This window comes from Macaca fascicularis, chromosome 14 (assembly GCF_037993035.2).
Source record: "Macaca fascicularis isolate 582-1 chromosome 14, T2T-MFA8v1.1".
Taxonomy (NCBI): Eukaryota; Metazoa; Chordata; class Mammalia; order Primates; family Cercopithecidae; genus Macaca; species Macaca fascicularis.
Window position 1 is genome coordinate 30939219 of NC_088388.1, and position 16416 is coordinate 30955634.

At 43.1% G+C, this 16416-nt stretch overlaps 1 protein-coding gene across 3 annotated transcripts in view; it reads right to left on the bottom strand.

Moving 5' to 3' along the window:
• Positions 1–15082, bottom strand: part of EHF (ETS homologous factor) — a 41817-nt gene extending 26735 nt beyond the window's left edge. For all 3 annotated transcript variants that reach the window (XM_065528326.2, XM_015434925.4, XM_005578217.5), the window contains exon 1: positions 14947–15082. The gene's annotated coding sequence lies outside the window, so the exon portion shown is untranslated. The remainder of the gene's footprint in view (positions 1–14946) is intronic.
• Between the last annotated feature and the right edge of the window lie 1334 nt (positions 15083–16416).

The following is a 16416-nucleotide window of genomic DNA, read 5'->3' on the forward strand; positions in this document are numbered from 1 at the left end:
TTTCCTAATGGGGCAAGCTTGGACAAGTTATTTAACTTCTTGGGACCTGAGTTTCCTCATCTATAAAATAGAGATGATATGAAAAGCGTTGTTGAAAGACAACAATGAAATTATACCTGTAAAATGCTTGGAAAAGCATGACACATAGTAAATATTTGATAAGTGTTTGCTGGTTTTTAAATAATAATCATAATCATACTTGTAGTTTCTATTTTATTGAACACTTAAGGAGGAAATTAGAGCCAAGTTCATTTCAAGCAAGGCTTCAACGCTCTCTTATCCGTACTGTCTTCTCCAGTTCCAGCTGACTGGCACAGTCGAGCCTAGGACTAGATCTTATGCCTCCCCACTCCCTATCCTGAGAGCTGCTGTGAAGACGCACCATTAGGGCTGAGCTATAAACAGCGGGGCTTGGACCCTGCTTGCAGAAGCCATGATGTTTCCCTCTGACTGGGCACAGTTCTTATCCAAAGGATGAAAGCCATCCCTCCTGCCCCCCTTTCTCTCACCAGACACACTGTCAAGGCTGCCAAGAGCAGTGGTAAGGCATATGCTCCTAAACTCTGTGTTGTCAAAGGCTATGCACTACCACATACCATGGCTGGTTTGCAGGTGCAAAAAAAAAGGACCAGGAAGAGCAGCATGTCGTCTAAAACACGAGCCCCTGGCAGAGAACGGCTGACCATTTCTCCATCCTCCGAGTCCCTTAGCACAGAGAATGCTCAAATACTACAAAGAATACGGTTTGCTACTTGGGAGGCTGAGGCAGGAGAATCGCTGGAACCCTGAAGGCAGAGGTTGTGGTGAGCCGAGATTGCGTCATTGCACTCCAGCCTGAGCAAAAAGAGTGAAACTCCATCTCAAAAAAAAAAAAAAAGAATAAGGTTTGGGATTGGGACTGGGGTTGATAGGGACAGATACGCAAGAAGAACCCCTGGGCCACTGGCAGGGAGCTGGAACCACACATCCCAAGGCCCAGGAGGCTCTGCTCAGCCTTGGGATTCCTAACAAGCCCAAGGACTGCTCCACTGGCCTCCCTTCTTAAATATACAGAGCAAACCTCCCAGAAGAGACCAACGCAGGCCAGCTTGGGCCTGCTCAGTTACAGGGAGGTCTTTCTTTTGCTCAGTGATGGGGCTATTTAGACTCAGGATTGAACACTTTAAAAATAATAATAATAATAACTATATTATAGTAATTAGGACTTACTGAATACTTAAAGTGTGCCAGCTCTGCACTGCTGGTTTAAACATATTATCTCAATTAATTCTCACAACAACTCTAGGAGGCATTATGTCATTTAACAGATGGCTTCTCTGAGGCACAAAGGAGTTAGGTGACTTGTTCAAGGTCACACAGTTTAGCAAGGGAAGAGAATTCAAACTCAGACTGTCTTGCAATAAAACCTGGGAACTTGACCACTCTCTGCTGAGAAGAGGGTACTTTGCCAGAGAAGACTCATTCTCACTTTGACCCCCATTCTAGACATGGTCATAGCATTCTCCCTGGACCATCTGCTGCCTTACACCTTTATCAAGTTTACATACATATTATATATATACACATATTCATATGCCTGCATATATACATGCATGCATATATAATGTAAATTATCCCCCTATGACTCAATAAAGTTATTTTAATTTTGTGTTTGGGAAATAGACTTGTCCATAATTACTTATGCTTTACCTGAATCAGACCTCAGGCCAGAGAGCATGGTCTGCTCCTGCCGCAAGGGTGAAGGAACACTGGGAGCCACCAGGGCCACAGAGCAGATCTTAACCAGGGCTCACACCTGCGTTCCCTGTCCCCAGCCTCAGGGGACTGAGAGTCAGGGCCACCATCAGCCATCTTCCTAGCTCCCTTATTCATCCAACCACATCATCACCAAACTGCCGCAGAACTGGCTGTCATGTGGGCATCTTTACTCCTGAAGCCAAAGAAGCAATTAGTCCTTTTAAATAATTACTTTTGTGATGACAGTGATACCGACACCATTCTCAGTCCTTAATCAAAGTTACCAGCAGGTAAATTCACAGCATTTGCCCTAAGGATGTTGCAACAGCTTACTGACTTCCTGTTTCAATATGACTGTCGTTTCAAAGGACCACTCCCAAATAAGAGAAAAAAAAAAAATCACGTACATGTGAAAGGCAACTGAATATAATACAGACAATCATTTGTGTTTTTACAAATGAATTGAATTATGAATCAAGCTTGGGGAATGTATTTGATTCTCTTGGGATTACATCACAGATAATTTCATAGCCTTATAATGTGTTTTGAAACAGACATTTTTCACGTTCCCAGGGGCAACATCTGAAGTATTATTGCTGGGGTTTCAAGGGTTTTCATGACCAATAATGCGGCACTGGGAGGCCAAGTCTGGATCCATTATAGGTACAATTTATTGACTGTAAGCCATTTGGAAATATACATAGTACGCTGATCTTTATCAGTCTTGGTGTCAGACCCAGGCTAGGCGGCACACACTGACAGTGGCAGGCACCCAAGTTGATCAAAAGACAAGCTTGCCTAAGATGACCCCCAGGGCCTTTATCAAACCCATTCAGATATGATAAAGTAAGAATAGGGCAAGCTTCGGATTGTAAAAGGTCACAGAGGCTTTTGAGGCCTCAAAAGAAACTTTGCCTCTCCTCTTCTTCCAAACATTTACATCTTCCTGGTTTTGCTTGTTTTCTGTGGGCCTCTGTGGACAACCTATCACTATATTATTTGCCAACTTGAAATAAAATAGGTCCTAATGCTCAGTACCCCCATATTGTTAGATTCAACAATGTTTGATTGCTGAAACCCCAGACCTCTAAACTAAAATCTGCATTTCTAAGAACCTCCCTTAATGAAGTCTTGAACACTCTCACCATTGAGATTTTCTGGTCTATAGACTCACCCACTTGGCTCCCTTCCCTTTCCCACCACAAGATGACAAACTCCAGGAGACACCAGCCTTGAAAGAAATGTCCATAAATGCAAGCAAGTCCTTATAAAGTCAGAGAAAAAAGATTCAATGTAGAGAATTCAACCTCTAATCCATCTGCAGATAGCCTACTGTTACATTATTTGCCAACTTGAATTAAAGCAGGTAATTGCTTAGTTCTGTTAATACCAAATGGTCAAATTCAGCAATGATTGGATACTTAAAAGTATGAGTCTCTGAAGGCCGAACAGACAAATCTGGTCCCAGAATATAGCGCTTGCAGAGGATCTCTCTGATGGTTACTTCCATCAGGATGACCTCAAGGCTGGCCAAGCCACCCCTTACCCCATCCCACCCCCATCTCAGTCCTTCAAAAGATTACTTAATTACCCTGGACTTAAGCCCTCATACCCAAGACAGTCTCTCAGCCTTTAGCAGAAGGAAACTATCACCTAGAAATGCTTATCCAGCCATTACAATATTGTCTCAGACCCTCTGTAATTCATTTATATTTACCAAGTGTCTACTAGATTCCAGGCACTTTGCTAGGTGCTGGGGACACAATAGTAAATAAAACATAGACACTGCCCTACCCTGATGGACTATTCACAAGGACACAGCTTCCAAAACAATAGTGGCTCCTTCCAAAATCATCTGAGCTCATTCCCCACCTCCTGTTGTGAATGGAATGGGGCAAGAGCGGAGAGAGCCAGGCAACCCTCTCTGGCATTTGAGAATGACCAACCTTGAAAAGTATTTCAACTAGTCTTAAAAGCAGGACCAATCCTCTTCTCTCCGGCAACCCCATGCCCTTGCCTTCACAGAAAACTCTGACTAGGACGTGGAGTTGGCAGACAGGATAATGCTTCTGGGTTTCACAAAGCAGCCTGAGCCAAAACCAATCTCCACTCAGGGCAGAATAAAGCAGTGGGTTGTCCGGATGGCTGAATGTCTCTCTCCAAGACAATGGTGTGTTTATGTGTAGGAGGGTCAGAAGCAGGTTGTTAACATAAAACCCACCGTAAACAGAGCTGTTAATTCAGTTGCTGGCAGGGGCTTCTGTTATCTTCTGAATACCTCCCAGAGGGTATAAGCCCTACCGTTTCATTTGAGTTGGCAGCAGAGTTATTTTTTTGCACCTGTTGCTCTGCTCCGATAACAACGCAGTTAAGCATTGATTTGTAGGAAAATAAACAGAAAAAGGCAAAGAAAGGCATCTGCCCAAACAGCCTGAGCTGGTTTGACTGAGTGTTCATGCCAATTTGTTTTTCCTATAAAAAACCAAAGAAAAACCTGCATTTTCAGTTTGGATGCTACATTTCCACTCCCTTAATATAAAAGAGGGTATCAAATAGGCCAGAGGGAGCTGGCAAGGCTGAGAAGCCAGAAGACACTGTACTTTTCCATTGGCTGGTTCTGTGAGGGCACTCAGGGGTGTCCAAGGTCTGCAGAGTGACATGGCCAGCCTCCAGCCAGCCCAGGTTCAGATCACAAATCAGATTAACAAGGGCAGAGAAAAGACTGCTGGGATACGATCGAAACCAAAACCACACTCTTCCAAATGGTTGACTTCCAAAAGTCAATACAGTTTAGGGAGTAGGTGTAGTCTCTAGGTTACCTCCTAAAGTGGAGGCTCAGTGTACCCAGATCTCAGCCTAGCTTCTCCCCCAGACATCCTACATCCAGCCCTGGGCAAAGAGCATAATTTGAAAACCCTTAGTTCCCAGTCCACAGTTTTCCCATCGCATAAATGAGGCTAGCCACACCTACCTCAGAAGCGGGCTGTGTAGACCCACTCATCTCCTGCCAAGAGATTTGAGGTCTCAGGTCCCAGGTAGAAAGGGCCTGAGATGTGCTAGATGTGATTTCTGTCCTAATCCAAGCATCATCACATGCTCACTTCTCATTAATTTGTCAATGTCACATGATAAGCTAAGTCCAAAAAGGGCCACAAGGAGTTAAACAAATCGCCTAAATGGAGATCATGAACAACATTAATTAAGCAATGGCATCAGCACTCAGCCTTCAGCACACACAGTCAGAGGGAGTTTTTGAATATCTCTTTTTGGCCAGGCGCAGTGGCTCATGTCTGTAATCCCAGCACTTTGGGAGGTCGAGGCGGGCATATCACTTGAGGTCAGGAGTTCAAGACCAATCTAGTCAATATGACGAAACCCCGTCTCTACTAAAAATATACAAATTAGCCATGCATGGTGGCATGTGCCTGTAGTCCCAGCTACTTGGGAGACTGAGGCAGGAGAATCACTTGAACCCAGGAGGGGGAAGTTGCAGTGAGCCAAGATTGTGCCACTCATACCCAGCCTGGGCAACCAAGTGAGACTCCATCTCAAAAAATAAAATAAAATAATATAATATAATATCCTTTTTAAGCTTTGTAGAAGAAAGCACAATCAAGGCAACATGCAACATTTCTGCAGACAAATACCTTGCCCCAGTTTTCTGAGGGCCGTGGGGGGTTCATTACTACCAGACCACTGGCTTCACGGGGGCGGGGGGCTTATGGCAGTGGGGAATGGCCTCAGAAATGTTGCCTCTCCAGGAGCATTAAGAACTGGGTGTTCCTACAGGGGAGGGATATGACTGGCTGAGTGTTCCCAGGCATTCTTGTCATGAGCAGCGTAGGGAGTGGAGTGCTTAGAACCAAATCGGGCAGCAGAAAAATAAAAGATTTAACAACACCTTTAGTTGACTGAAAAATAAATAAGACCAACTGTGCAGGAATGTGGGAAGGGTGGAGGACGGTAAGGGGTGGGGATTGGAGCCAGGGAGGGGTCAGGATGGACTAGGACAATGGATTGGACCATTTCAAGAGTCAAGTTTCCTCATAGGAAAAGACCAAGATGTTCAAGTCAAGGAAAGAGCAACAGCCCCCAGCTCAGAATCTTGAAAACCACATAATTGCAAAACAACAACAAAAACTATGACAGTGATAATAGTTCATATTTGTTGAGGGTTTAAAATGTGCTAGAAATAGAACTAGGCATTACATGAATTACCTCATTTAATCCTCACAATAACCCTGAATGTTAGTACTAATATTAGCACCATTTTACAGAGACAGGTTAAGCAACTTTTCTAAAGATATAAAGCTAGCAAATGGACTGGATATATTACAATAAGTGTACTTGGGAAGGGGTGGGGAAAGCAATATAATTCTTTTGAAATTACTTGAAAATGGATCCTTGTGTTTCTAAAGAGAAGGAGGATGTCTGTTAGGACCTCATACTTTCAATTTCAAAATTGAGATCCTTTAAGCACGGTTCCCACAACTTTTTCCCCCAAATATAAATAGGAGACATATTGATCATCCTTGTGCCCTAATACAGAAGCTCCCTTTCAGTGCAAATCAGTCTGGATGCTACAGAAACACCACTTCACAGCCACTCAAACCCATCTATCAGAACTTCAGTCTGGCTTCCCATTGGAGGCCCCAGATTGACTCAGGGGTTAGGATTGGCTGCCTGAAACCACCTCAGACTTATTAGCCATGATAAAAGAGCAGTAATAACAGGAAGAAAAAAAAAACTTGAAAAATGAAGGGTGAATTATGGCTCTTTTGGAAGAGCACCTGATGTCTTAGCCATCACAGATTTGTCCTGATGACAGGCTTGCTTGTGTTATGAACATCACTGACTGACCAGAGAAAGACCATGAAAATGTTATTGGGGAAGCCTGAATTCCATCCCTGAGACAAAGAAATTGAGGAAAAGTCTTCACTTCTTCCACCATCACTACGTCCATGACCCTGTTTTGAACAATGGAACAATCTATAAAAACCTAGCCCTAAAACACCACCAGAACTTCATGAGACTTATTTCATTAGCATCCTTGCAGCTCAAGAAGCAAATAACATCTGAATTTTCTTACAAGTTAGACGACCTCTTCTTTAGAAGTAGAGTTTTCCTTTTATAGCGATAATCATTCAATAGCAGCAGGCAAGAAAGCCAAGTTTGTTTTTAGATCCTTCCTATGAGAACACTAGACTCATGGCATACCAGGTCTCATATTTCCTTCCAGATCAGACTTTATTCTGCTTCTCCTGGCTCACTGGTTTATGCAGCAAGCCCTCTGGAAAATAAAATCATGAAAAACCCACCAGTATTGCCAGCAACTCCCTACCAGAAAGGTTTTTCAAGGAATTAAATCCCTTCCAGGCAGTTATTCAGCTATCCTTCCAGTTGTTTGGAGGAAACCTTTGGAGCTCAAACAAAACCGTAAAACTCACTAACTCAAAAATGACATCCTCTCTCCTCAACAGGCCGTAGCTTCCTACCAGAGGTTGCGTGGCTGAGCCTGATGAAAATGAGGAGGGGGCTCTCTGCAGCAGCTTCCCAGACTCCCAGCCCCGGGAGCTGTCATACATTCCATTTCACCACAACCAGAGGCAGGACCAGCTACGTCATTTGCAGAGCTCAGTGTAAAAGGAACATGCAGGGCCCTTTGTTCAAAACTTACGAAGAATTTCAAGATGGCAACAGCAGAGCCTTAAACCAAACACGGAAACTTTCTAAGCATGGGGTCCTGTGGAACTGCACGAGTTGCACACTCGTGACATCAACCTTCTCCAAGGGGTCAGTAACCACATCGGCCTTCACCCGTACCCATGTTTCATTACCGTGGGTGGGCAGGGGTCTCTTCTGTCTTTGTTCCATGGACTACCTCCTGAGGTTGTTGGGAGGATTAAACTAAACATGACATTGAACAGGCCTGTAACCACCTGGCTTACAGCAGGCACTCAACAAATTACCATTATCATTCTTATTATCATCTTCATTATGCCAAAGTCTCTTCACAACTCCAAGGCTACCCATAGGCAAGAACATATGGGAAGATCATATTCCCCTTTTGGCAGAGACCATCTACCAGCTGGTGCTGTTCAGAAGTCATTTCGTTAGTCGTGTGTGAGAGAATGCTGTAAATGAGGTGTTCTTAACCTTTCAACTGTACGATGGATCTGTTTTGTCATCTAATGAGGCCTACAGGCCTCTTCTCAAAATAATATTTTTACATGACAGAGTAAAATATTATAAGATTAAAAAGAAACTTTGTTTTAAAAGACAATGTCAAAATACTTTTTAAAATAAATGCATATCACATGCTGGTGCAAAAGTAATTGCAGGGTTTTTAAATTTTTTTGAGACAGAGTCTCACTCTGTTGCCCAGGCTGGAGTGCAGTGGTGTGATCTCAGCTCACTGCAGCCTCTGCCTCCTGGGTCCAAACGATTCTCCTGCCTCAGCCTCCCAAGTAGCTGGGATTACAGGTGTGTGCCACCACCACACCCATATTTTTAGTAGAGATGGAGTTTTGCCATGTTGGTCAGACTGACTATTTTTGTAATTACTTTTAATGGCAAGAACCACAATTAATTTTGCACCAACCTGATAACAATATATGTGCTTCTTCATTAATACATTAAATAAGAATATCTACCTAGTGCAAATCTAACTTGATATCAAATACCCACATTTTGTGATATATGTAATAGGTGTAATAAGACATGAAAATGTGATTTCTCTTGGTGACAGTCACAGTTGCAGTTAATACTACCATGGAGTTTTGCCTACATTCATATTGAAAGAAAATATTAAATTCTAGTTAGAGAGTATTGAAAATAAAGACGATTTTTTTTTACATCCAAGTTCACAGAACCTGAATTTACCCTTGGACCCCAGGTTAGGGATCCTTGCTGTTTTACTAATAACAAGAACTACTTGTTCAATTCAAATGGACTCTAGAAACCACATTTGCATGACCAGAAACCTCATTTGAATAATTTACCAAGAGGTAGACCCCAGAGTGCCTGGGCAAAAGAAGTAATTTTTTTCCCCAAAGCCTCTAGAATGCCCAAGATTCAAGACCTCAGCATCAGTGGTCAGTAGACATCTGGAGACTTGATCGAGAATTTTAGAGGTGGGCAATAGTATACTCACTCCTAAAAGCTAGTCATGTGAACTGCCTGGAGGAGAATCAGTATTTTCTGCAGGTCCCTATGTGCCAGGCATCAGGACACAAGGACAGGAACGTGCTGTGTACCCAATCACCCCAGGTCTCCCAGGACCTCCTTGGTGATGGTTTGCAGCTGACTCAAAACAAGGTTCAATTTGGAGGTCCCCTCTTAATATGGTTCATCCATCTCCCTGCTACCCACCTTCCCAGTAAAAACCCTATTGCATTTCTTTCCCAAGGTCACAGTGAAGAACCAACGTTGATCTCTACACACACACACACACACACACACACATACACACACACACAACCAAAATCCCGGAATTTAATACACATTCACTCTGACCCAACAGAAACTCACTGAAAACACCCAAATTGAAGATTTCCCTTGATGTCCATTCCACAAATTACTAATTTTTACTCACAAGGTTTTGTTCGGGTGCTTTCACATTCTTTGTTAATTTAATCCTTACAACAGCCCAGTGCAGTAGACGTTATTAACTCCATTTGCCAGATGAGAAAATTTAGATGCTACAGCTTATATAACTCACTCAAAGTCATTCAACTATCCAGTGGTAGAGTCCAACTTGAGCTCAGATATCTGGACTCTAAGTCCAGTGTTCTTCACACCACATCTCAGCAGTTTCCAAGCCATAAAATCTCTTAGCCTTCTACCCCTTCAGATACACATGCAGTCAAATTTTACTCCGTCAACATTCCTTGACCCATGGCCTTCTGCCTACTGGAATTAAGATGACTAAAAGGTGAGCTAGCTGCACTCTAATTTTCTAAGTGGGCATGATCGAGACAGAGGCTGAATTTAGAGTCAAATCTAGAGTACACTGCAAAGACAAAGCAAGTTTTATCATTAGTCAGCGTCATGACAAGATTGAAAATTGCTCTCATCTTTCAGACTCTGCTCACCTTATTGTCCAGAATATATCATCGGCCATACTGAGGAGATTTTTTTTAAGGTTCCTAAGAAGAAGCCTGGAATAACCTCCACAAGATGACCATATTTTCCAATCTCCATTACTCTATTCAAAAAGTAGAAGATCCTCTTCTTATTCCAGGAAAAGCTCAACAGACTTTTGGGGGACGTTGTATCAGGCTGAGAAAGGGCTGGACAGGCAACCGAAATTTTTTGAAGCCACAATTGGGCCAATAAGAGCCCACCCCCCAAGATTATTTATTGTGCTTCTGTGATAGAAAGTGGGGTGGAGAAGCAGCTATGAAATTTTATGTTCATAATTACAACAACATCAAAGAAAAAGGACATTGAGACAGGGTCATACAAAAGTAAAAATAAGTTGTTATGGTAAAATGGCAGGGTTAATGAAGTGGTCTATTAGTCTAAAAATCCAACTATTATAATAGGCATTTTGGTTTCTTTTTATTTTTGGCTTTGTTTTAATCAGAAAGCACATCTTGTATGCACTTATACTGGCCATATTTTAAATAAGTAGGCAAGTACCCCTAATAACAACTAAGATGTTTCTGAGTAAAGAAGTGAGGAAGGCTCCAAGGGCCAGGGTGTGCGGCAAGATAGGAGGAGGAGAGATAATGTGGACCAATTGACCAGAACAAGGGCCCAGCCCTGTAAAACAAACCGAAGACAGAATGTGGTTAGGTGCTTGTGAAATAAGTTTTCATAGGAGTATTTTACAGGATGTCTCTTTTAAAACAAGGTCAATTAAAACCCCAGGAGCCTCTTTAAATGGGCCACCCTGCTTGGTCCTGTTGCAAGTTCTGGTTTCTCCAGATATAAGGTTGAGGCTTTCTGGGTACATCAGGGTCTCCAGGTTAGGGTGCTCAATGTTTAGGTCAGCCACAGGCTTTTCCTCTAGGAGAAGTGAGTCCACATACATTCGAGCTACTCAATAAGCCATGGATAATCAGTCAAGCAAGCTCATCAGTACCATACAAACTCAGTAGACACCATGAGTGCCTAAATGTCCATTTTCTGGCAGGTTGCTTTGGCGTTTTATGGAAGATACCAGTAGAGCACCTGCCCCTGTGCTTACATGGTTCCCTGCCATCACAAAACAGTCTGTTTCGTCCACTTCTACATTCCCACCAGCTTGAGACACATGAGGCAAATTGACACAGCTGGGATGTTGTCATGGGAGTGGATTCTAACATCCCTAATAAAGGCTCCAGGTGTCAAATCTTAGTACCTCCACTAGGTATAGCCCTTAGCCAAAATTCTGAAGGCCCTAAAGAATCCATTTAAGGGCTCTTGCTAACCTTTGCTGCCTCATCCTTAGAAGGCTTCTCCCACCTGTTCTCAGTTCTCACAGATTCGTGCTTATCCTGCCGACCCCCAGGCACTCCCACCACTCCCAATCACCACAGCCAAAGAATCTGAGGGTTAAAATGGATCTTAAAGATGATTAGGCTCAAACCCTTTTGTCCAGAGGTGGAAACTAAAGCTTGGCAAAGGAGAACGTGTGCTCTGGGCCACATCGCTCTGCCAGTGCTAGAAGACCAGTTCCCTAGACTACTGCCTGGGTACCGCCTCACATCCCACCTTCCCTGCACTGTGCTCCCATCACTCCAAAGCTGGAGTTCAAAATTCTTCAGGGAAGATTCTTAAATAAATATTTCCACCCCCCTCTGAAGTATAATAAACATTGTAGCAAATAACTCTGAGGGATCCCTGGAAATCTTTACTTCAGCACATCCTGGCTTCCGGACATCAATGCCGTTTAGCTTGAAACTATGTCCCACCCTAAGAATAGCTGTGGTGAGGAGCCATTCTCCTCACTGTACTGTTTGTTTCCTGCACAGCTTAGTAGCTTGGCCCTTTGAAACCTGTTCAATTTAAGTAAACACGTTTTTAATAACAACACGATTGTTTGCTCATTAAAACAAATCTATTATTTTAAAATCATATTCCTAAAAATTAGATCTGAAAAGTGTCAAATAAAGTTAATTATCTATGCCCTCCTTTCAGTTATACAGCAAGAGATTTAAGAGAACCTGGGCAAGGTGTGGCTGCCCTCCTGCATCTGTCTTCAGATGGCGATCCCTGCCACAGACCCGGCTTACCCAAGCTGAAAGCCACAGCGCCGCGTTCGGTTTCCCAGTAACAAAGGCAGGGTGAGAATGTGGTCTCTAGACACCCAGGCTACAGTGGAGCCAATGCCTCCCAACCAGGGCCCCACCCACAACAGAAATGAGTGTCACGTCGACTCTACCAGAGAGCGATCTTAACAAGAGAAATGGGCTGAAACGGCAGCAACACGGTATCCCTGAAAATCAGGTTCAAGCTTTAGATTGAGTTCCTTAAAACCACGACATTGCTTCTCAAGTGTGTTAGCAGATTCTGCCACGAGATTCTTGCTCGCCACCCGACCCCTAACCCAGAGGTCTTTGTAATCACATCTGTATGAAAGGGCATAGAGATGACTCCATCTGGAGGAAGGGAGAAAAGACAGTAACTTCTCAATTATATAAACTTCTGTGTCTGTGCTTGATACTGTGACATGAAGCAGGGTCTTGCCCTGGGCTTTCAGAAAAGCAAGATGGTCGAACAATCACAACCCAGTGCTCAAATCCCCAAATTTGTGGAGATTGGGTGGGGCTGGGGCATGGGAAAGATATGGAGGAAATAAAACATCGCAAGATTCCAGAAAGTGAAATTCTACTTCCTTAGAAGTGAACTTTGGCCAAAAGCACTCACGTTCTGACCTGAGACCCAATAGGAGTTCCTTACAGTTTCCAATTCGCTAATTGAATTCAACCTAGTAAACCTTTTAACCTCTCAGTTTCCATTTTGTCTCATACCTTAAAGGAGTCAGAAAGATATTGAAAGAAGATCAGGGTAAAGTTGGTCAATTAATGGGAGCATTTAGGGTACCCATAAACATGGAATCGCAAGTGGGAATGTAATAAGGCTTTCCTGATGTCCACAAAGGTCAAAGACACTTCCATTGGGAGATCACATAATAGATTAAAAATGAAAACAATACGGCTGGGCACGGTGGCTCAAGCCTATAATCCCAGCACTTTGGGAGGCTGAGAAGGGCGGATCACCTGAGGTCAGGAGTTCAAAACCAGCCTGGCTAACATGGTGAAACCCCGTGTCTACTAAAAATACAAAACTTAGCCGGGCATAGTGGTGAGCACATGCAATCCCAGCTGCTCGGGAGACTGAGTTGGGAGAATCACTTGAACCTGGGACGTGGAGGTTGCATTGAGCTGAGATCACGCCACTGCACTCCAGGCTGGGCGACAGAGAGATACTCTGTCTCAAAAAAAAGCCCAAAAAGGATTGTTTGAATTTAACAAATAGGTGCTTTTTAACCAAAGAAAAAGAACAAATACAATTGATTTTGAGCCTTTCCATAACAAATGAGGCCTGAATCAAACACATCACCCTACCCACACTACCTTGAAAGGTCTTGATGAAGGCCACCGTCTTGCACGGTTATGTAAGAGAACTTACAGCGCAACTATTCCCTCAAAGTGACTTTCATTTAAAATGCCTCTCTAAAATATTTTGGAAACATAGTGAAGTATTGTCTCCATTACATTTATTATTTTTTCAAGTTCAACTACAGACCTCCAAATGATTCTCAATTCGCATTCCATCATGGTTTTTAAATACCATTAGCCATTGGTGTGAAAATAGTGTTGTCTATGTGACTCCGTATTACAAGAAGATGGAATTGGTGAGTTATTTCATCGTCCTGGAATTTTAGGTCACAAAAAGAAGAAAAGTGGATCCTCTGCAAACTCCAAATGCAGCTATTAAAGTCATTCTTAAAATCTCTTAAGAGCCTTTTCTGATAGTATCTCCTAGCCATGAAACTCTTCCTAATAACGTATCTTCTTCTCTTCTGTTAGAAATAAATTTTTCCCTTGACCCCAGTGGAATTAACACACAGCCACACAGAATCTCTAATTGCGCTTTTACACATTGAAAGACTATCTGAACACATCTTCACCTCCATGGCTGCAGAACCAACTCCTGAATTAGACCTTCCATCAGTAAGTTATTGGAATCCATTCGCTCACTGTCTCGCTGTTACCAAGGTGAGTGCAGATAACCAGCAGAGGCCCCTGTGAACTTGGACTCAGAATCATACACTCTCCATCTTAAAAACACACGCTGCCACTATCCTGGGAGCATGGTAAATCAGCAAAGACGGATGGTGAAAATGTCGCTTTCTCACCTCAGTCTGATATTTACCAACAAGAAGTTAATTTCCCACTGTTCCCAGATCAGTCCACACTGGGGCTAACACTTCTCCACAATTTGTCCACGCAAAATCAAAAGAATCCCTGGCTTAGAAGGCATTTGTTGCTGCTGAGTCACAACTGCCTGTCTGATCATAGTCTCCCAAAATGGAGTAAACAAAGGGTTAGTTTGTCCCCTTGTTATACAGTGAAGCCCTGTGCCAAAATTGATTTTTGTTTTTTCTGGATTTTTGTTTTTTTTAGATATTCAGCTCTCCCAATACCCCTGCCTGCCGTGGCTGCCTGGCCACTTTTTCCAGTGTGATTGTGTATATTCTTGCCTATTTCAAGCCATTTTCCAGTCCTGGAACATATTAAAAACAAATTGGCCTTTCCCTATAGCTCATGAGTCAGAAAAATTACCAGCAGAAGATATCTCTAGAAAGCGAGACCGTGTACTCTGAGCCCTAACAGCTACTTAGCCAACCAGTTCTTCACTGAGCTATATCAGAGCCACCTATCTCTAGCTGCCTATTTGTTTCAGAAGAATTCAACCCAGGGGAATGGTTTTGCCACATAGGCATAGGGAAGCAAGGGGGCTTTTAAATTCACAGAGATTAGAAGTCCAAACAATGCAGGAAATCCACAGATAATATCCAAAGTAGCCAGCCTGCCCTCCAAAATAAAATTCTGATTTGACCCAGTGAGGTAAGCCCAGGTAAGGTGAGCTTCACTTCCTGCCAGCCGTCTCCAAGAGTCTCTTCTAGTTTCATCTGTCTGGTTTAAAGCAGGCTTCTCTTTCCACTCAGGTGTTTGGATTCCAGACTCAAAAGAAGTTTTAAAAATCAGGACTTACCTCATTTACCTAAAGATTCTGGGTGGGAAATCCAATAGCTGTGGCTGATGGAGGGGAGGCAGCAGGCTGCAATCTCACCAGCTCCTACAGGGATGGGGCACCACGGGCGTTATCAAGTCTGAGCCCTCATCAGAGTGAAGATAAATGCATATGACAATAATTTTAAATCATTTTGTAGGATGTTAAGCAATAAGCTACCAACCGGGAATTCCCTAAGTCACTTCCCCCTCTTCTGATTGGCTACCTAGCCCTTTAAAAAAATAAAATAAAGGATTACAAACATTGGCTCATTTGCATTTGGCCAACTCACACGTTAGTGTTCAAACAAAACAGGTCTAACCAGGTAATGCCTGTGTCTCAAGAACAGAGAGACAACCTGTTAATGGATGAGGAATTGATTTGGTGGTGACTGTTCTTTTCAGCTCAGAGGCTGTTTCAGGTGAAAAGCACCCTGCTCACCAAAGACACCATCAGGAAAGGGGAATGTAAAAGCAAAGTGAGTCGAAGTTCAAATCTGGAGGAGATGATGGTATAGGGGGGCCCTCTTAAGCACCTGTCTCATTTATTAGTCTGTATTTAGTCCACCCTGCTTTGGCATCAAGATCTTTGCCCTAGCTGTATAAGTACCAGGCTCTGAAGGGGCTCCCAGCAAGTTCCCTCTCCAGGCACCACGACTGCCTTCTTGACAGAGACTCTTGGCAATTCAATGGACTTTGAAAAGCCTATCTCCCCTGGCCCCAGGTAAGAGCCTTGAGAGGTTTGAAAGGGAAGATCCTGGGAGGGAGGGTCCCTTCTGAGGAGATGTTCAGGTCAAGCAGTCAACTCTCAAATATGCAAGAGCTGATTATCCGGTTGGTGGATTATCTAGGTTCTTCACTTCCTCTTGACACTTACATGATCTTTTTAAAAAGGTTTATTGACACTCCCTGTAGGAGTTAGAGATGAGAAGACCAAAATGCTGAAACTGGAAATAAAAAAGCAGAGTTTGGACAAGAAGAAGGTGGAATATTAGGGAGGATCTACAGATTTAAATACCCATGCAACCTCTATTCCCTTGGGCCAAGGGACATTTGGGGAGTTACCTGTACCTGCTTCACTGGGTCACAAATGTACCTTCTTTCATATGGGTGAGTGACTGCTCCTAGCAAAGAGAAATACATCCCCCAACCATTAACTTTCTCTATCGAACCTTCCAGGACACTGGCCTGGCATGAGCAAAGTGTCTAAGCAGATTTCTTTGACTCAACGGGGCTCCCCTTTGTGGGAGAGGGAAGGGAAGTTGAGATTTGGCAACGAGATGAAGATTTTGTGATCAAAACCAAGAAATCCCTTGTGTTAAAAAAAAAAAAAGAATAAAGAAAAAAGTTCTGCTTATGGGCAAAGGCTGACCAAATAGAATAAAAACTGGTTATTATATTAAGAGGGAACAGTGAGTGAGCAGTAGTATTAGTCTTTTCTTACTTATTTTTC